The sequence below is a fragment of the Equus asinus genome, chromosome 2 (genome assembly GCF_041296235.1).
Source record: "Equus asinus isolate D_3611 breed Donkey chromosome 2, EquAss-T2T_v2, whole genome shotgun sequence".
NCBI lineage: Eukaryota > Metazoa > Chordata > Mammalia > Perissodactyla > Equidae > Equus > Equus asinus.
In genome coordinates this window covers 13,868,842-13,888,767 of record NC_091791.1, presented here as the reverse complement: position 1 = coordinate 13,888,767, position 19,926 = coordinate 13,868,842, and the positions used below count along the sequence as shown (strand labels likewise).

General features: G+C 40.7%; 1 protein-coding gene across 1 annotated transcript in view; it reads right to left on the bottom strand.

Annotated features, from left to right (window-relative positions):
- Positions 1–5,530: 5,530 nt before the first annotated feature.
- PRLHR (prolactin releasing hormone receptor) overlaps positions 5,531–19,926 on the bottom strand; it is a 40,290-nt gene continuing 25,894 nt past the window's right edge. The window contains exon 3 of the transcript XR_011493583.1: positions 5,531–5,651. The gene's annotated coding sequence lies outside the window, so the exon portion shown is untranslated. The remainder of the gene's footprint in view (positions 5,652–19,926) is intronic.

The window sequence follows — 19,926 nt, the reverse complement described above, 5'->3', positions numbered from 1 at the left end:
TTGGTGAACGTTGAAAGGAACGTGTATTCTGCAGTTGTGTTTTGGTTCTATACCTGTCAATTAGTTCAAAGTGGTTAATTACATTAATCAAATCTCTGTCTTTACCTAATTTCTTTTAGTTTTTTCATTCTATAAATTACTGAGAGAGATGTTAAAATCTCCAACTATAATTGTGAATTAGTGTATTTCTTCTTTTAGTTCTATTAATTAACTTTGATATATTTTAAAGCTGTATTGTTAGTACACATATATTTTGGGGTTGTTATATTTTCCTGTTGAATTGATCCTTTTATCATTTTGAAGTTTCCTCTTTATCTCTCCTAATAATTTTTGCCTTAAATTCTATTTTATCCGCTATCAATATAGCCACACCAACTTTCTTTTCGATACTGCTTATGTGGTCTATCTTTTCCATCCCTATAATATACTTGTGTCCGTATTCTATAAGCATTTCTCTTCTAAACAGTTGGGTCTTTATTTTTATCTAGTCTGATAACTTTTGTTTTTCATTGGAGCATTCATTCTAGCATTATCCAATAGAATTTTCTGTAGTGATGGAAATATTCTATCTTTGCTATCCAATTCAGTAGCCACAAACCACCTGTGACTATTGAGTTCTTGAAATGTGACGAGTGTGAGTGAAGAACTAAATTTTTATTTTATTTAATATTAATGTATTTAAATAGCCACATATACCTACTGGCTACCACATTGGACAGTTTGGCTTACTGTAGGTTTAATCCGTTTATATTTAATGATTGACTACGTTCTTGGGCTTAGTCTACTATCTCACTCCTTGTTTTCTGTGTCTCATTTATTCTTTCTTCCTTTATTTCTTCCTTCTTACCTTCTTTTGGATTAATCAAGTATTTTACATTTTTTTTCCACTCTTAGCTTTATAGTTAGACATTTCAACTTAAAAATGCAAGTTTGACTTAATCGAATCTACCTCAAACTAGTACTCTCACCATTTCAAAAAGTCAGAACTTTACAACAATTCATCTCCATTTAGCATTCTCCTACCTTTCATGCTATTGATTTCATCCACTTTACTTCTGCACATATTTCAGATTGCACCAGATGTCGTTATTGTTGTTGTTTAAATAGTCAATAGTCCTTTACATTTACCCATCCTGGTGTTCTTCATTCTTCCCTGCACATCCATGCTTCCCTCTGGCTTCATTGTTCTGTAGATCTCCCTTTAATATTTCGTGTAGTACAAATATGCTAGCTTCAAATTCTGGAAGCTTCTATTTGTCTGCAAACATCTTTATTTTGTCTGCATTTTTAAGGAGTTTTTGCTGGGAATATAATTCTAGGTTGACATTTCCTTTCTTTCAACTCTTTGAAGATGTCTTTCCATTTTCTCCTGACTTCCATAACTTTTGTTGAAAAGTTACATAATTCTGATTGTTGTTCCCCCGAAGGTAATTTGCCTTTTTTCTCTGGCTGCTTTTAAGATTTTCTCTTTGCCTTTGGTTTTCAGAAATTTAACTATGCCGAAAGGTAATTTTTCTTTTCATTTATTCTGTTTGAGGCTCATATTCTTGAATTTAGGGTTTGATGTCTCTCATTGCTTTTTGGACATTCTCAAGCAACAGGTCTTCAAATCATGCTTCTGTTCCATCCTCTGCCTCCTCTCTTTCTTGGACTCTAAGAAACACATGTCAGACCTTTCCCACCATTTCCCTCATGTCTCTTACTCTCTTTTACAGCCCATATTCTGTGTGTGTGTGTGTGTGTGTGTGTGTGTGTGTGTGTAACAGAGGGAATCTGGATACTTTCTACTGACTTATATTCCAATTCACTGTGTTCTGCCATGTCTAATCTGCTAACGGATTCCTTATTTCAGGAATTGTATTTTTCAAATCTAGAATTTCCATTGAACTTTTCCCTATGCATTACAGATTTCTGCCTAAATTCTCTATTTTTATCTTTATTTTTTAAATATATTAATCATTTAAAATCCTTTTCTGATAACTCTATTATCTGAATCACTTGTTGGTCTGTTTCTATGGATATCATTTCTCTTCATTTTAGTTAGTCCTATCTTTAGGATTTCTCATAATTTTTTATTGAATGATGGACATTGTGAATGAAAAAAAATGGAGCTCTGGATTATACCTCCCTCCCAAAAAGGTTAAGATTTCCGGTTTTTGGCAAGCCAGCAGATCACGTTGTTTCTATCGAGGGTTAGTTTCAATACTTACTTATGGCTGGTCTGTTTCAGTTTTACTTCACCTCTCAGAGAATGACCCTTTGAAAGTTTAACAGAAAATCCAATTTACCAAGCCTCTCCCAATTTAAGAGAACTTGAGTGCCAATTTCTATCTCCTCAGCAGTAGTGGGCTTCTGGATCTCTGCACAACACTTTGGCCTCCCAAATGCTGTTCTCGGCCGGGCTCCTTGGAATCTCACTGTGTGTGTGGGAATCTCAGGAGCCAGCCAGTGACCTGAGAGGAAGTTCAGGGTTCCCCTTATTGTAGGCAACTCTTTCCCAGAATTTTGCCCCTCAATTCTCACCTGCTCTGGCAGACTCAAACTCTATCTACCATCTCCTTGGCCCCGTAAGATTACTGCTTTCTGCTTGGCTAATGCCCAGGGCTTTCCTGAACTGGAAAGTGCCCTGAAGGGGAAAGCTGAAGTAAGTACTTCAGATGGAACTCATTTCAAGTGTTTCCTCTCTTTCAAGGATTGTGTTCCCTCCAGTTCCTGCCTGCTTTGGTTGCTCTCCAGTGCCTTCAAAAAGATGTATCCATATGTTTCATATAAAACATATGTATGTATCTTGTATATAACATATTATATATAATGTATATAATTTTCCTCCAGCTTTTAAAATTGCTCTCAGTGGAAGGGCTAACCCAATACATGCTACTTTGACTGGAACTGGAACTGTACTTAGAATGATTTTTACTAGTGGAAGGCAACACATCCACAAGACTGCATCTTCAAATGAAATCTGATGTGAAAGCCTAACATATAAAGTGGGTGAAAAAAAGCTAGTCCAGTATTGGCCGAGTCAGAAGAAATCATCCAGATTGACACACACAGCAAATGGTATAGAATGCTGGTCATCTTCTCTGGGACCCCTGAAGTTTGAAAACCACCAAGAAGAGGATGGGATATGGGTTTTGGATTCTGAAAGACCTCAGTTTGAATACCAAACCTACTATCTGCTAGATATGTGTCCATAGGTAAGTGACGTAACTTCTCTCAAGCAAGGCTCCTCGTCTGCAAAATGGAGACAGGAAACCTATCTTGCTTTTCCGTGAGACATTGTTATAAGGACTATCACAAAGGACATGAGAAGCATTTAGCACTTTGCCTAGTGTACGGTGGAAGAAAAGTGAGCTTCTCAAATATAAGGATATTTTCTCCACTTTTCTAACTCACTTAGCTCCTATCAGAAGGTTGAACATTTGGTTGCTAAATAAATGCTTGTTGTTTTACTTGCCTTTTCTTTATTAAAACTATTTCTATGTAAAACTAGGCCTCCACACCCCTAAAGCCTGAGCTATCGTAATTCTGAAATAGCAGTGCGGGGTACAAGATCCTACTGAGAAGCATCAGGCTCAACAGGGCTTTAATTGCAAATGGAAGTTAAATGAAGACGGGTTCCTATATATGTGTGCGCATGAAAGTTGACAGTTCAGATGGTAAGAGGAGATTGAAACTGCTACCTGCAATGCTTGACATGAATTATAAACTCATTTTCTGTAATAGCCCAAATATCTCTAAAGATGTTTAATGTAACCATTCAGTAGCACACCCTTTTAAAAAAATAAATTTGCTTTGCTGAATGTGCAAATGGATTAATTGATAGAGGATCATGGAACCCTTGCCACTGTGTGTTGATAATCTTGTTAATAAAACATCATGAAAGTTTTCTAGGGAAAAAAAGATCGGTTTTCTGATTTCAGCCTTAAAAGAATGGGAAAATGTTTCTTGCAGCACAGCAAACCTAAGGAAAGCAGAAGAACAGCATTAATAAATATAAAATAATATGTATATTAATAAATATAAAATATATTATATATCTTATATATAATATAATATATTATAATATAATATAACATATATAATATATAATATGTAATATAATATATCATATATTTATATATAATATATAAATATATTAATAAATATAAAAATAAATATAAATATAATAAATATTAATTAATCAGAAAACAAGAAAGGAGAGGAGAACACAGTAACATAAACAAACCTCTAGATAGTGCCATTAAGAAAAAAAGAGAAAACAGATACTGAGAATTAGAAATAAGTAAAGGGATATAAACAAAGGTATGGAAGATATTTTAAGTCATGAGAAATAATACGTGTACTTCTGTGATACTAAATTTGAAAAGCTTGATAAAATGGATGGTTTTCTAAGAAAATGTAAATTGTCAAAATTACCTTCAGAAATAAATAGGGAATCTGAGCAGACTAGTAACCCTGTGAAACATTAAAAGAGTAGGTTAAGAATTGAAAAAAGTTTAGAAGGACCCTGGGCCCAAATGGTTTGACAGGATACTTCTTTTCTTTCAACTTTCAAGAGATTAGCATTTCCAATCTATGTAAATTTCCATTTTATGTAAATGTAGCCGCCCCAGCCTGGCACCAGGCAGTTGAGTGAAGAAGTCGTCTTGGCTGTGGAACAGAAAAGAGTGCCCCTCAGTGCCTTCCAAATTCCCAACCCACAAAAGCCATGAGTATTATAAAGTCATTGCTCTTTTATGCCACTTGGTTTTGGGCTGGTTTGTTACACAGCAGTAAGTAACCAGAACAAAGAGCTCACATTATACAGCACTGACGACAGGCCAGGAGGCATACTGAGGGCATCACCTGGGTTGTCTCAGGCACTCCTTTCCACAACCCTCTGTGGTAGACACTATCGTTCTTCCCATCCTACAGATGAAGAAATGGAGGCTCAAAAAGTTTTAATAACTTGCCCAAGGTCAAAGAGGATGGAAAACTAGATTTTTTCATGGAAGCACATGTTGACACCAGAGCATCCTGCTATATTTTGTCTCCACAAATGCATTCATTTCTTCAGTTCTCATTTATCCAACAAATAAACCATGTTAGGGTCTGGAGACACCATGGTGAGCAACGCAAATATGGTTCCTGCCTTCATAGTGCTTATAATCTGATGGGACGGAGAGAAATCAGACAAGTCTCTGCGTGGGCTGGCTCTGACCCCCTGGGTGCAGAGCAGATGAACACCAGAGGCTGTTTCCCCAAGAGTCTCCCCAAAGAGGGAAAAGGGACTGTAATGCAACATGGCCGTTTCCCCCTATAACTTAATCAACAGAAACAGACAGTCCTCGAGTACTATATCCCACTGCCGCCACCACCATAAAGGGTAGGGCTGAGAGGGCCCAGGGAGCTGCATTTCTCCCTGCTGCCCATGAGTTCTGAGCTCTCACGGCCAGGAGAGGTGGTCCCATCCCACCCCACCTAAGCCCGCAGCTGCAAGAATTCAGCCCCAGCCTGGGTGCCAGGACCCCACCATGTCCCCTGCCTACCTCGGTGCCCCCCCAGCTCTCCACACCAGGGGCCTGTGGGAGGTGCGCACTCCAAGCTGGGGGTGTTGTCAGCTCGCAGAGCCCAGGAGTCACTTTCGTTCCACAGCTTTGGTCTGACATCTGGTGGAGAAAGGTGAGGTGGCACATTTAGTCATTTAGGAGGGTGGCTCACGCCCTGGGCAGCCATTGCAGATTTTCCTTAGACTGAAAGGAAGGTTCCAGAGAGGCAGCCTGGAAGCACCTGCGAGTCAGGGCTTTCCCTTGGACCATAAAGGCCACCGTGTCTTGGGGTAAGAGCTTCACGGATATTAGCCCACAGGATCCTTATCATGCAGCCGCCAGGCAGGTGAGAGCTTCCCCAGATGAGGAACAGACCTGTAAGAAGGTTCTGTAATTCCTGCCGACCAGGCAGCTAGGAAATGGACAGGAGGATGGGCCCCAGGGTCGTCTGATTTCAAAACTGCGTTCTCAACGACTCCTCCACCCTGTCTCTCAGTGAGAGGGGAGTGAGGTGTGAGGGGAGGGAGTCTTCACAGCGGCCCACTAGGTCCACAGCGCTTCCGTCCATTCAGCTGACAGATACTCACCGAGCGTGGAACGTGGGTTCTGCACTGAAGGATGGGCAGCCGCTCCTAACAGGTATTACTAAACCTGCCTGGTGATGGACACCAGGGACCACGTGAAACATACATTTTCTGGGCCCTGTCTCGGGCCCCCTGAGCCCTCCTCTAGGGAAGAAGCCTGGGAATCTGCTCTCTCCCCAGCGTCCCAGGTGATTGCCACCTTCAGGTTAACTTAGGAGACGGGGGCTCTGCTGTTTCCCATGCAGGTCGGGATGATCTAGCCCCACTAGCAGAGTGGTTTGCTAACCCCTAGTCCTCAAGGGCTGTGCCCCTCACACCAAAAAGCAAAATGCAGGAAGGGGGCCTAGGATGCTCCCCCAGAGCCTCGGGGCTGAGACAGGGCTTGATGCTACTTCTCATCCTGGTCATTCTCAAAGTGCCGCCTGGTCCCCTTGAAACCTTGTGCCGGTGGTTTCTCCAGCTTAACATGGCCAAACCAGAACTCACATTGGACCTGCCATTCTCCCATCCTCCCATCTTAGTCCATGGTGCCATCATTGATCAACCGTCCAGACCAAAACCATGGGAGTCATCCTCATCCTCTCCCCCCCGATCCCCAAAATCTATCTCATCAGCAAGTCTGGCAGCTCTCCCCACGAAACATATCTCGAGATCGTCCCCCGTCAGCTCTGCCCCCACCCTCTCAAAGCCTTCCTCACAGCCCCCTGCGCCTGCGCGGAGCCCCTGACTCGCCCCTCGCCTCCTTCTCCCCCTCTTGGCCCTTACACGTCATGGTGACCCCTTGCAACTAAAATAAAATCCTAATCCCTTACTCGAATACTCTCCCCCTGAGGGAAGGAGCATTTTCATCTAGTTCACTGCGCTACCCCCCGGACCTGGAGCAGTGTCCGGCTCTGGCTCATAAACAGTCGTTTCCATAATTAATTCTCCTTTTCAATGACCCAGGCTGTTCCTGCTGTCCTTTACACAAGTGAAACAGCTGGCAAGTGTGACGCTAAGAAGATACATCACCCCAAAGTGGGAATGGCCGGGGCCACAGCAGGAGTGAGAAGGACAGGCTGTCTCTACACAAGCCGGGGAGAAGGCTGGGGGCCAGGGCTGCCCAACTTGATCGGGTCTCTCCAAGCTGAGGGAAAATGAGGCGCTGGCAGAGCTGATAAGATTGCTGGTGAGCGGGGGCCCCAGAGTGCCTGACTCCTGTCCCTTCGGTGGGCGGCTTGTCAAGAAGCTGCAGGGTCTCAGCTTTGGTGGGAAAGCAAAGACGCCCCCAGCTCTCTGGGTCTATTTGGGAGCTCTCCAGGGCTCTAGAGAACTAGCTCTGCCTGGCCCTTGGCTCCCCCTGCCTGTGTGTACAGAGGATGAGGCACCAGAAATTACTTCAGTTCCAAGAACACGGATGGGGACAGGGGGCGCCCTATTTTCAGCTGTGCGTCCTCAGACTTCGGGCTCTGCAGAGACATGGATATATAAGGATCCTTTCATTGACTGAGGGGCAGATGGCAAAGGAAGTATTGATCCTAAAATCCTGGATAGGAAGACGAACTGTATGCCAGCGGTGAGAGAAGAAATGTCTCTACTGAGAAAATTGAGAATATGCCAGAGACTAATGTTAGCCCTGGGAACACAGCCGTAAGAAAAAAGAGAGCAGATAATGAGGAATCTGGAGGAAGCGTTACCTGCTCATTCCTCAGGCGTTTATGGCGTGCCTGCGCTGGGCTGGCTTTTGGGGTGCCTGGGAAGAGATGTGTCTTCCTCTCGAGGGTCCCCCTTAGGAGACTTCTCATACTCTGAAAGAGTGCTCACCAAGTTGTGTTGTATTATCTGGGCTGGGGCGCCTCATGGTGGGGGACTGTCATTTCTGTGTCCTTAGCGTACAGCCCAGCATCGCGCAGCGCTATTGCTGGGCGGGGTGGTGCCTGACGCTGTTCCCGGGAGAGTTCACCCTAGGAAAATACCACTCTTTGTCACGAGGTGGTGCTCAAGGCTCACACAGTTTTGGACACAAACCTTGAGAGCTGAAAGTGCTTTTAAAGATCACCTAAATCCCACCACTGTCTTTTTTTTTTTTTTTTTAATATAAGGAAGGGAAGCCAGTGTTCCCAAACAGCTTTTCCCCCATCAAAATCTAATTTTCTCCAAGCCCAGACTCTCGTCTGTGTAAACAAGCCATAAGATGGAGTTCTGAGTTGCCCGGGCACAGCCGAGTTAGCATCTTAGATGGCTGTGAAATGTGGGGTTGGTTTGATGGTCGGAAAGCACGCTTCTGCATTCTGAACCAGCTTGGGCCAGGCTAGCCACTGCTGCCTTATCAGTGTTGAACAAGTGGGTCCCATCAAGCCCATTCCATGATCTTTTATTAGAATGATCGGGGTCAAGAAATTCCTTTACGGTAGGACTTGCTAGTTATAAGGCTGTAGGCCTGAGCTTCTAGAAAGCTGCCTGTGCATGAACATAACACAGAGAAAAGGAATGCTGAGCACGGCAGAGAGAGAGAGAAGCCCGGGACCCCACTTGAGCCCCTGGATCCATCATGCCTAGAGCCAGCCCTGGACTTCTCAGTGGCATCAACCAACATCATCCAATAAGTTCTTTTTCAGTTTAAAGCCAGTTTGAGCTGGGTTTCTCTCTTTCTACATTGAGAGAGTTCTTACCAATATCTTTGGAGAAAGGTCCTTGTCACCTGTTGTGGTTTGATGGACCAAAGGCAGAGGTCAGCGTTCAGTCCCTGGGGCCAGCTGCTTGTGTTTGAACCGGGGAGTCCAGGCAGCAGCTCCAGGAAGCCCAGACACAGCCTCAGAGCAACCGGCACCTGGAATCCAGACACATGCTGGGCACTGGCTGTCTCTGGGCCTGAGGAGACTGGGGGAGTGAGGCAGCCCCGGAGTGTTAGCTCTATGGTAATAACGATGATGGTGACTAACCCTTCAGATGAAAACGGATCTCGAAGAGATGTCTGCATCTTCATGTTCATTGCAGCATTGTTCACAATAGCCAAGACACAGAAACAACCTCACGGAGACAACCTAAGTGTCCATCAACGGATGAATGGACAAAGAAGATGGGTATATATGTATATAATGGAATGTTATTCAGCCATGGGAAAGAAGGAAACCCTGCCATTTGCGACAACATAGATGAACCTTGAAGGCATTATGCTAAGTGAAATAAGTCAGACAGAGAAAGGCAAATACTGCATGATCTCACTTATATGCAGAATCTAAAAAAGTTGAACTCATAGAAACAGAGACTAGAATGGTGGTTACCAGGGCCTGGGGACGGGGAAAATGGAGGGATTCTGGTCAAAGAGTACATACTTCCAACTGTAAGGTGAATAAGTTCTGCAGATCTAATGTACAACATGGTGATTATAGTTAGTAATTCTGTATTATATACTTGAAAGTTGCTAAGAGAGAGATCTTAAATGTTCTTGCTACAAAAAAGAAATGATAATTATGTGAGGTGGTGAAGGTGTCAGCTAACCTGTTGTGGTAGTCACTTTGCAGTCCATCAGTGTATCCAATCAACACAGGGTGCACCTTAAACTTACACACCATGATAGTTAATTATATCGCAATAAAGTTGGGAGGGAAATAGACTGACTCTTCATGAGTAATATGTGCCAGACTCTATTCTAAGTGCTCTGTGTGCATTGTTTCATTTAATCCTCTCAGCAATTTTGTGTAGAGGGTTGTCATCCCGACCAACAGGTGAGCAAATTGAATCTTAAGGAAACTAAGGCACCTGGCCGAGGTCACTCGCCGGTAGGAAGGAGGGCTGGATTCAATCTGGGCATTGAGGTGGGGAGCCCACGTGAACGTCTTCTCAGAGCTGGGACCCAGGGTCCAAGCTGATGAAATGTGACTGACTAGCTGCTGAGTCATCGGAACCTCCATCTCAGGCTCTCCCAACCCCACCGGCCCCAGACCAGGACTCAAGCTGGTCCTAGGCATGAGTGGAAGTGACCCTGCAGGTGTAGACACATGAGTGGAAGCTGAGCCTGCAGGTGTGGACCAGCAAGTTCTCCTGTGGGGGAGAAGTCACTGGCACAAGTAACTGAGCTTGGAAGGAAGACCTGTGTTCAAATCCTGGATGTGTCACTTACCAGCTGGACACTGAAACTCTCTGAGCATCAGTTTCCATGTCTGTAAAATTGGGCCAACAGAAATATCCACTTTACGAGATTATTTCAAGGATTCTGAGAGATCATGTGGGCAGAACACACAGCGCTGTGCCTGGTGCCCAGGGAGCTCTCATTAAATGCTCCTTATCCTGGTTACTGTGTATGAGACAGGGAGAAAGTGATTAGGAGACCACCAAAAAAAAAAAAAAATTTGAAAACTCAAGAAGCACTGGAACTTTGAAAATGAGACATAGCAGTGGAAAGGTGGCAATTCCAGAAATCAGTGGTTCTTAGCCTGGGCAGCCCTTTAGAATCACTTAGGGGAGCTTGATAAAACATCCCATGCCTGCTCTCTGCCCTGAGACCAATTACATTGGAATCCTTGGGGATGGGGCCCAGACATTGGTCTATTTCAAAAGCACCCTGGGTGACTGACGTTCAGCCAGAGGACAGAGCCGCAGCTGCGGGGGCAGGAGAGTTTGGTCTGGCAGAAACTGAGTGGTGAGGCCCTCGCCAGCTTTCTTTTTGAAGCAGAAGAGGATGGTCTCTCCAACAGTAAAATCAAAGCTCACGGCCCCACTCTGACAGCTGGAATTTACACAAGGTTTGGACAGGTCTGTTCCCCACCTTGGTGTTGCAATTAGCAGCTCCTCCCGCTTCGGGGACATGGTGACAGATGGATGAAATGAATACGCTAGGAGATTAAATAACAACGAGATGTTATGCCAACAAAATTAACTTGTCCAGCCCCGTTCCTAAGCAACTGCGCTCTTATTTCAGGTTTTCTCCCGAAGCCTCTGGTTGTTCACACCACTCCCCTTCATTAAAATGCGAGGCACAGTTATTTATAACTTTAATGAAAAGGAGAGAAAAGCAAAGAATGAGGCAAAAGAAACTTCTAAGCGCCCTTCAAATTGCATCAGGCCTGCCCCAGACAAATAGGATCAAATTGGCAACTTGTAAATTGGGGTGCATATTTCATTTTCCTGCCGACACAGCATTTCATGCCCCTCTAAGGCCTCACAAAGAAATCCTGCCTTTGATGAAAACGCGATGCATTTGCCAACCTAATCTGGGGCTGCCTGGATAGCCAACTGTGTGGGAGTGAGGCCCTGAAGGCCAGAGCTCAGAATACAATGTCCTTGGAGGAAAATCACTTTTGTGCAGCAGGAACAGGCACAGAGCGAGTAATTGGCTGGTTCTCAGAAGGGGTGGGGGACCCCTCATCTATACTCTGCCCGGTTGAATTGCCAACGACCCGCCCTCTTCTCAGATGGAGTCTCTCTCCGGCTTCGCTGAGCTTCCCCACTTGACTGATGCGATGTCCATGGCTCCAGGCAGCAGGAATCCCTGAGATCCAGTGTCTGGCCTGGAAACTTGGCTTCTTGTCATCCCCTAATCAGATCCGACTGTGCTCTTGGCTGCCCCGGCCCGATCATCTTATTTATTGACCACTGTGGGCTGCTGGTCTCAAATAATTTTTCTTTTTAGTCTCTGCCAGAAATCTCTGCCTACAGGGTTTGCTGTTGTTGTTCTGGGCTTGAGGTTACGAATATATCCAATTTTATCCTTGAAAGCAGGATTGTTCACCAGAGTTAAGAATTCACAGGTCTATGAACGGGGATCAGGAAACAACTGACCTTTATTTTTGACTCATAACTAAAATTTGGCATTTCCTTCAATTATGAATGTAGGCAAAAAAAGTATTAGAGGCGTCAGTGACTCTGTTGCCAGTAGAAACCACAGATCATTTGACATAACAACTGCATTTGACATCGCAACTGTGGCAGATTCTCAAAATACCATTTGTGCAAATATTACTTCAATATTATAGTAACCATCAGATCTACCACTAGATATTTTATTTAAATGTTTTATTTTGTTTAGATATTTTTGCTTATTTTATTTAGATATTTTATTTAAATAAAGATAGGGATATGTTAATATATCCCAAATGTGGAGTTTTTAATATTCTGATAACGTGTTTTTTTTAATTCTATTGAGGTCATAATAGTTTATAACATTGTGAAATTTTAGTTGTATATTATTATTTGTCAGTCACCAGATGAATGTGCCCCTGCACCCCTTTATCCCTTATATCACCCCTCGGGTAACCACTAATTTGTTCTCTTTTTTCTGTGTGTTTGTTTATCTGCCAAGTATGAGTGAAATCATATGGTGTTTGTCTTTCTCTGTCTGGCTTATTTTGCTTAAATTAATACCTTTGAGGTTCATCCACGCTGTTGCAAATGGGACAATTTTGTCTTTTTTATGGCTGAGTAGTATTCCGTTGTATATATATACCACATCTTCTTTATCCAATCATCAGTTGATGGGCACTTAGGTTGCTTCCACATCTTGGCTATTGTGAATAATTCTGCCGTGAACATAGGGGTGCGTAAGTCTCCTTGAATTGTTGATTTCAAGTTTTTTGGATAGATACCCAGCAACGGGATAGCTGGATCATATGGTATTTCTATTTTTAATTTTTTGAGGAATCTCCATACTGTTTCCCATAGTGGCTGCACCACTTTTCATTCCAACCAGCAGTGGATGAGGGTTCCCTTTTCTCCACATCCTCTCCAACATTTGCTATTTTTTGTCTTGGTGATTACAGCCATTCTAACAGGTGTAAAGTAATATCTTAGTGTAGTTTTGATTTGCATTTCCCTGATGATTAGTGATGTTGAACATCTTTTCATGTGCCTGTTTGCCATCTGTGTATCTTCTTTGTAAAAATGTCTGTTTAAATCCTCTGCCCATTTTTTGATCGGGTTGTTCAATTTTTTGTTGTTAAGTTGTGTGAGTTCTTTATATATTTTGGGGATTAACCCCTTGTCAGATATATGATTTGCAAATATTTTCTCCCAGTTGGTGGGTTGTCCTTTCGTTTGGTTCATGGTTCTCTTTGCCTTGCAGAAGCTTTTTAGTCTGATGAAGTACACTTGTGTATTTTTTCTTTTGTTTCCCTTGCCCAAGTAGACGTGGTATTCAAAAAGATCTTCTAAAACTGATGTCAGAGAGTGTACTCCTGCCTGTATTTCCTTCTATGAGTTTTATGATTTCATGTCTTACCTTCAAGTCTTTGATCCATTTTGAGTTAATTTTTGTGTATGGTGAAAGGTAATGGTCTACTTTCATTCTTTTGCATGTGGCTGTCTGGTTTTCCCAACACCTTTTTTTCTTTCTTTCTTTCTTTCTTTTTTTTGGTGAGGAAGATTGGCCCTGAGCTAACATCTGTTGCCAATCTTCTTCTCTTTGCCTGAGAAAGACTGTCACTGAGCTAACATCTGCACCAGTCTTCCTCCATTTTTTGTATGTGGGATGCTGCCACAGAATGGCTCAATGAGTGGTGTGTAGGTCCATGCCAAGGATCCAAACCTGCAAATCCTGGGCTTGCAAAACAGAGTGCACAAACCCAACCACTACACCACTGGGCCGGGTCCCCCCAACACCATATGTTGAAGAGAATTTCCTTTCTCCATTGTATGTTCTTGGCTCCTTTGTCAAAGATTAGCTCTCCATAGGTGTGCAGTTTTATTTCTGGGCTTTCAATCCTATTCCGTTGATCTGTGTGTCTGTTTATGTAACAGTACCATGCTCTTTTGATCACTATGGCATTGTAGTATGTTTTGAAGTCAAGGATTGTGATGCCTCCAGCTTTGTTCTTTTTTCTCAGGATTGTTTTAGCTATTTGGGGTCTTTTGTTGCCCCATATGAATTTTAAGATTCTTTGTTCTCTTTCTGTGAAGAATGTCGGTAGGATTCTGATTGGTATTGCATTGAATCTGTAGATTGCTTTAGGTAGTATGGATATTTTAATTATGTTTATTTTTCCAATCCATGTGCATGGAATATCTTTCCAATTCTTTAGGTCATCATTAATTTCTTTCAATTATGTCTTAGTTTTCATTGTATAGGCCTTTCACCTCCTTGGTTAAATTTATTCCTAGATATTTTATTCTTTTTGTTGGGGTTGTAAATGGGATTGTATTCTTGAGTTCTCTTTCTGTTAGTTAGTTATTAGACTATAGAAATTCAACTGATTTTTGTAAGCTCATTTTGTACCCTGCAACTTTGCAGTAGAGGCTGATTATTTCTAATAGTTTTCTGATGGATTCTTTAGGGTTTTCTATATATAAAATCATGTCTGCAAACAGCGAGAGTTTCACTTCTTCACTCCCTATTTGGATTCCTTTTATTCCTTTCTTTTGCCTAATTGCTCTGGCCAAAACCTCCATTACTATGTTGAATAAGAGTGATGAGAGTGGGCACCCTTGTCTTCTTCCTGTTCTCAGAGGGATAGCTTTCAGTTTTTCCCCATTGAGTATGATGTTGGCTGTGGATTTGTCATATATGGCCTTTCTTATGTTGAGGTACTTTCCTTCTATACCCATTTTATTGATAGCTTATATCATAAATGAATGTTGGATCTTGTCAAATGCTTTCTCTGTGTTCTATTGAGATGATCACTTGGGGTTTTTCCTCAGTTTGTTAATGTGGTGTATCACATTGATTGATTTGTGGATGTTGAACCATCCCTGTGTCCCTGGAATAAATCCCACTCGATGATGGTGTATGATCTTTTTAATGTATTGCTGTATTCAGTTTGCCAATATTTTGTTGAGGATTTTTGCATCTATGTTCATCAGGGATATTGGCCTGTAATTTTCCTTCTTTGTGTTGTCCTTATCTTGCTTCAGGATCAAGATGATTTTGACCTTGTAAATCGTGTTAGGAAGTGTTCCATCTTCTTCAACTTTTTGGAATAGTTTGAGAGGATAGGTATCAAATCTTCTTTGAATCTTTGGTAGAATTCTCCAGAGAAGCCATCTGGTCCAGGACATTTATTTTTTGGGAGGTTTTTGATTACTGTTTCAGTCTCTTTACTTGTGATTGGTCTATTTGGATTCTCTATTTCTTCTCGATTCAGTTTTGGGAGGTTGTACGAGTCTAGGAATTTATCCATTTCTTCTAGATTGTCTAGTTTGTTGGCACATAGTTTTTCATAGTGTTCTCTTATAATCCTTTGTATTTCTGTGGTATCCATGGTGATTTCTCCTCTCTCATTTTTTTTTTATTTATTTGTGCCTTTTCTCTTTTTTCTTAGTGAGTCTGGCTAAGGGTTTGTCAATTTTGTTTATCTTCTCAAAGAATCAGCTCTTAGTTTCATTGATCCTTTGTACTGTTATTTTGGTTTCAATTTCATTTATTTCTGCTCTAATTTTTATTATTTCCCTCCTTCTGCTGACTTTGGGCTTTGTGGTGTTTTTGTGTACAAGGTGGGCCTGTATTGCTATGAGTTTCACTCTTAGGACTGTTTTTGCTGCATCGCATATGAGTTGGTATGGTGTATTTTCATTTTCATTTTGATTTGTCTCCAGATTTTTTAAATTTCTCCTTTAATTTCTTCAATGATCCATTGGTTGCTCAGTAGCATGTTGTTTAATCTCCGCATATTTGTCACGTTCCAACTTTTTTTCTTGTAGTTGATTTCAAGTTTCGTAACATTATGGTTGGAAAAGACGATTGCTATGATTTCAGTCTCCTTCAATTTATTGAGGCTTGCCTTATTTCCCAACATATGGTCTATCCTTGAGAATGTTCCATGTGCACTTGAGAAGAATGTGTATTCTGCTGTTTTGGGATGGAGTGTTCTATATATATCTATTAAGTTCATCTGGTCTAGTTTTTCATTTAATTCCACTATTTTCTTGTTGACTCTCTGTCTTAATGATCTATCCATTGATGTAAGTGGGGTGTTAAGGTCCCCTACTATTATTGTGTTGTTGTTAATATCTCCTTTGAGGTTTGTTAATAGTTGCTTTATGTACTTTGGTGCTCCTGTGTTGGGTGCACATATAAGTGTTATATCTTCTTTGTGGAGTGTCCCTTTTATCATTATATACTGCCCCTCTTTGTCTCTCATTGCCTTTTTGATCTCAAAGTCTACTCTCTCTGACATAAGTATGGTGACACCTGCTTTCTTTTGTTTGTCATTTGCTTGGAGTATCATCTTCCATCTCTTCACTCTAAGCCTGTGTTTGTCTTTAGAGCTGAGATGTGTTTCCTGGAGGCTGCATATTGTTCGGTCTTGTTTTTTAATCCATCCCACCACTCTGTGTCTTTTGATTGGAGAATTCAATCCATTTACATTTAGAGTGATTATTGATATATGAAGGCTTAATGATGCCACTTTATCACTCGTCTTCTGGTTGTTCTTTATTCCCCTTGTTTTCGTCCTATGTATTTCCAACTGCCAATTCAGTTTGGTAGTTCTCTATGATGGTTTTCTCAGTTTTATCTTTATTTATCATTTGTGCCTCTCTTCTGATTATTTGTTTAGTGGTTACTATTAGGTTTGCATAAAAAATCTTGTAGATGAGACAGTCCATTTTCCAATAGCCTCTTATTTCCTTAGTCTAAGCAGTTTCCATCCTTTTTCTCTTCCTCATCTAATTTATTGTTGTCATGACTTACTCTGTTTTGCGTTGTGAGTTTGTGGTTAAAATGATGAGATTATAGTTATTTTTGATGTTTTCCTCCCTTTTATATTTAATGTTATAATTAAGTGTTTGCTAACCTGTTCTGATAGAGAGCTGCAGTTTTGTGATTTGGTCTGCCTATTTATCTCTTTGCTCAAGGCTTTGAAAACTTTTTTTTTTTTTTCAGGTATGAGGGCCTTCTTGATCATTTTTTGTGGAGGGGTGGTCTTGTGGCAATGAACTCCCTTAGCTTTTGTTTATCTGGGAAAGTTTTTATTTCTCCATCATATCTGAAGGATATTTTCACTGGATAGAGTATTCTTGGTTGAACATTTTTGTCTTTCAGAATTTTGAATATATCATTCCACTGTCTCCTAGCCTGTAAGTTTTCTGCTGAGAAATCTGCTGAAAGCCAGACAGGGGTTCCTTTGTAAGCTATTTTTTTCTGCCTTGCTGCCCTTAATATTTTTTCTTTGTCATTGACTTTTGCCAGTTTTACTACTATATACCTTAGAGAAGGTCTTTTTACATTGATGTAATTAGGAGTTCAATTAGCTTCTTCAACTTGTAATTCCAGCTCCTTCCAGTTTGGGAAGTTTTCAGCTATTATGTCTTTGAACAGGCTTTCTGCTCATTTCTCTCTTTCTTCTCCCTCTAGAACACCTACAATCCTTATGTTGCATTTCCTAATTGAGTCAGATATTTCTTGGAGAATTTCTTCATTTCTTTTTAGTTTTAGTTCTCTCTCCTCCTCCATCTGAAGCATTTCTATATTTCTGTCCTCCAGATTGCTAATTCTGTCCTCCATAATATCAACTCTTTTATTCAAGGACTCCAGATTTCTCTTGATCTCATTCATTGTTTTTCATCTCCAACATTTGTGACTGATTTTTCTTCATAGTTTCAATCTCTTTTGTGAAGAATTCCCTCTGTTCATTAATTTTATTCCTGATTTCATTGAACTGTCTATCTGAATTTTCTTGTAACTTGTTGAGTTTTTTTGTGACAGCTATTTTGAATTCTCTGTCATTTAGATTGTAAATTTCTGTGCCTTTTACCCCAGCCAGACCTTAATGCGCCTCTACCACACCCCCAGCCAAGACATCTACCTCCACCCATGAAAATAAGGCATCCTTCTGCCTCCTTACTGGGGTGTATCAGAGGAGGCTAATAGAGTCAGGACTTCCAGCAGTAATGAGACCCGCCCCACCCCCTCAGTGTTAACAGAGGCTAAATGGAAAATCTGAACGTCTACCTCCACATGGCCGTGACAAGGCTGTGCCTCCCCTTCCCCTACCAGAGCAGGGTCAGAGAAAGCCAGCTAAAAGAGAAGGCTTAAACAGGATTCAGAGTCTCAGATATAATACAAAAATGTCGAGTTCCCATCAAAAATCACTCCTTACACCAAGAAGAATGAAGATCTCAAATTGAATTTTTAAAAAGAGGTCAATTTTTAAATAGAGGTCAATGCCAAGATGAAAGTGATGTTAGAAATACCTGACAAAGATTTTAAAGCTTCCATGATAAAAATGCTTTAATGACCAATTATTAACACTCTTGAAACAAATTAAAGAAACAGAAAGCCTCAGGAAAGAATTAGAAGTCTCCTCGAACAAGTAGACTATGTAAAGAACCAAATGAAAATTTTAGAACTGAAACATACAATAACCAAAATTAAAAGATTTCATTTTAAAGCTCAGTGGGTGGGCTCAACAGCAGAATGGGGAGACAGCGGAAAGAATCTGTGAACTGTAAGAACAATACAAATTATCCAATCTGAAAATAAGCCAAAAGGAAAATAAAATAAAAAATAAAAAGTGAACAGTGCCTCAGGGACCTGTGAGGCTTTAACAAAAGATCTAACATTTGTCCTGTAAGGAGATGAGAAAGAGAGTGAGGCTGAAAAAGTACTCAAAGAAATAATGGATGAAAACCTCAAAAATTGAGAGAGACAAAAACCTACAGATTCATGTTACTGAGCAAACCCCAAACAGGATAAACCTAAAGAAATCCATGCCAAGACACATCATAATTAAACTTCTGAAAACAAAAAACAAAATCCTGAAAGCAGCCAGAGAAAAAAATAACACCTACCTAATGGACAAAAACAATTAGAATGACAGTGGATTTCTCATCAGAAACCATGGAGGCTAGATTGAAGTAGCATGATATTTTTCACATAGTGGAAAAAAATAACTTTCAATTCACAATTCTATACCTAGCAAAAATACCCTTCAGGAATGAAGGAGAAATCAAGACATTCTCACATAAAAGAAACCTAAGAGAACTTTTTGCCAACACACCTACCCTAAAAGAAAGGCTAAAGGAAGTTCTCTAAACAGAAAGGAAACAATAAAAGAAGTCATTTTGGAACCTTAGAAGGAAGATCAAACATGGCAAACAAAAATAGGAAACCCTAGAGTTTTCTGAATTATGTTTGACAGTTGAAGCAAAAATTATAACAGTGGCTATTGTGGTTCTAAATATATGAAGAAAAAATATTTAAGACAATTATATTATAAATGGGAGAGGATAAAAGGACATAAAGGAATGTACATTTTCTATACTTCACTCAAACTGGTAAATTAATGACACCAATAGACTGTGAAAAGTTATGTACATATAATGTAATACCTAGAGCAATCATTAAAGAAACTATACCAAGAGACACACCCAAAAACACTATGAATAAATCAAGTGGAATTCTAAAAATATTCAAGTAACTCACAGGAAAGCAGGAAAAGAAAATATAAAAACAAAAACAGAACAAACAGAAAACAAAAAATAAAATGACATCTAAGCTCTAACATATCACTAATTACATTAAATATAAATGGTCTAGTATGCAAATTGAAAGACTGAGATTGGGAGAGTGGAATAAAAAACATGACCCAACTATATGCTGTCTACACAAAGCTTGCTTCAAATATAGTGATATAGGCAGGTTGAAAGGAAAAGGACAGAAAAGATATATCGTACAAGCATCAGTCAAAGGAGAGTAGGAATGGCTAATGTATTAATATCAGGTAAAGTAAACTTCAGAGGGAAAAAAACTACAAGAGACAGAAAGGGACATTATATAATGATAAAGGGTCCATTCGCTAAGAAGACATAGCAATCTTAAATGTTTATGCACCAAACAACAGAGCTGCAAAATATGTGAAGCAAAATCTGACAGAACTAAATGGAGAAATAGACAAATCCAC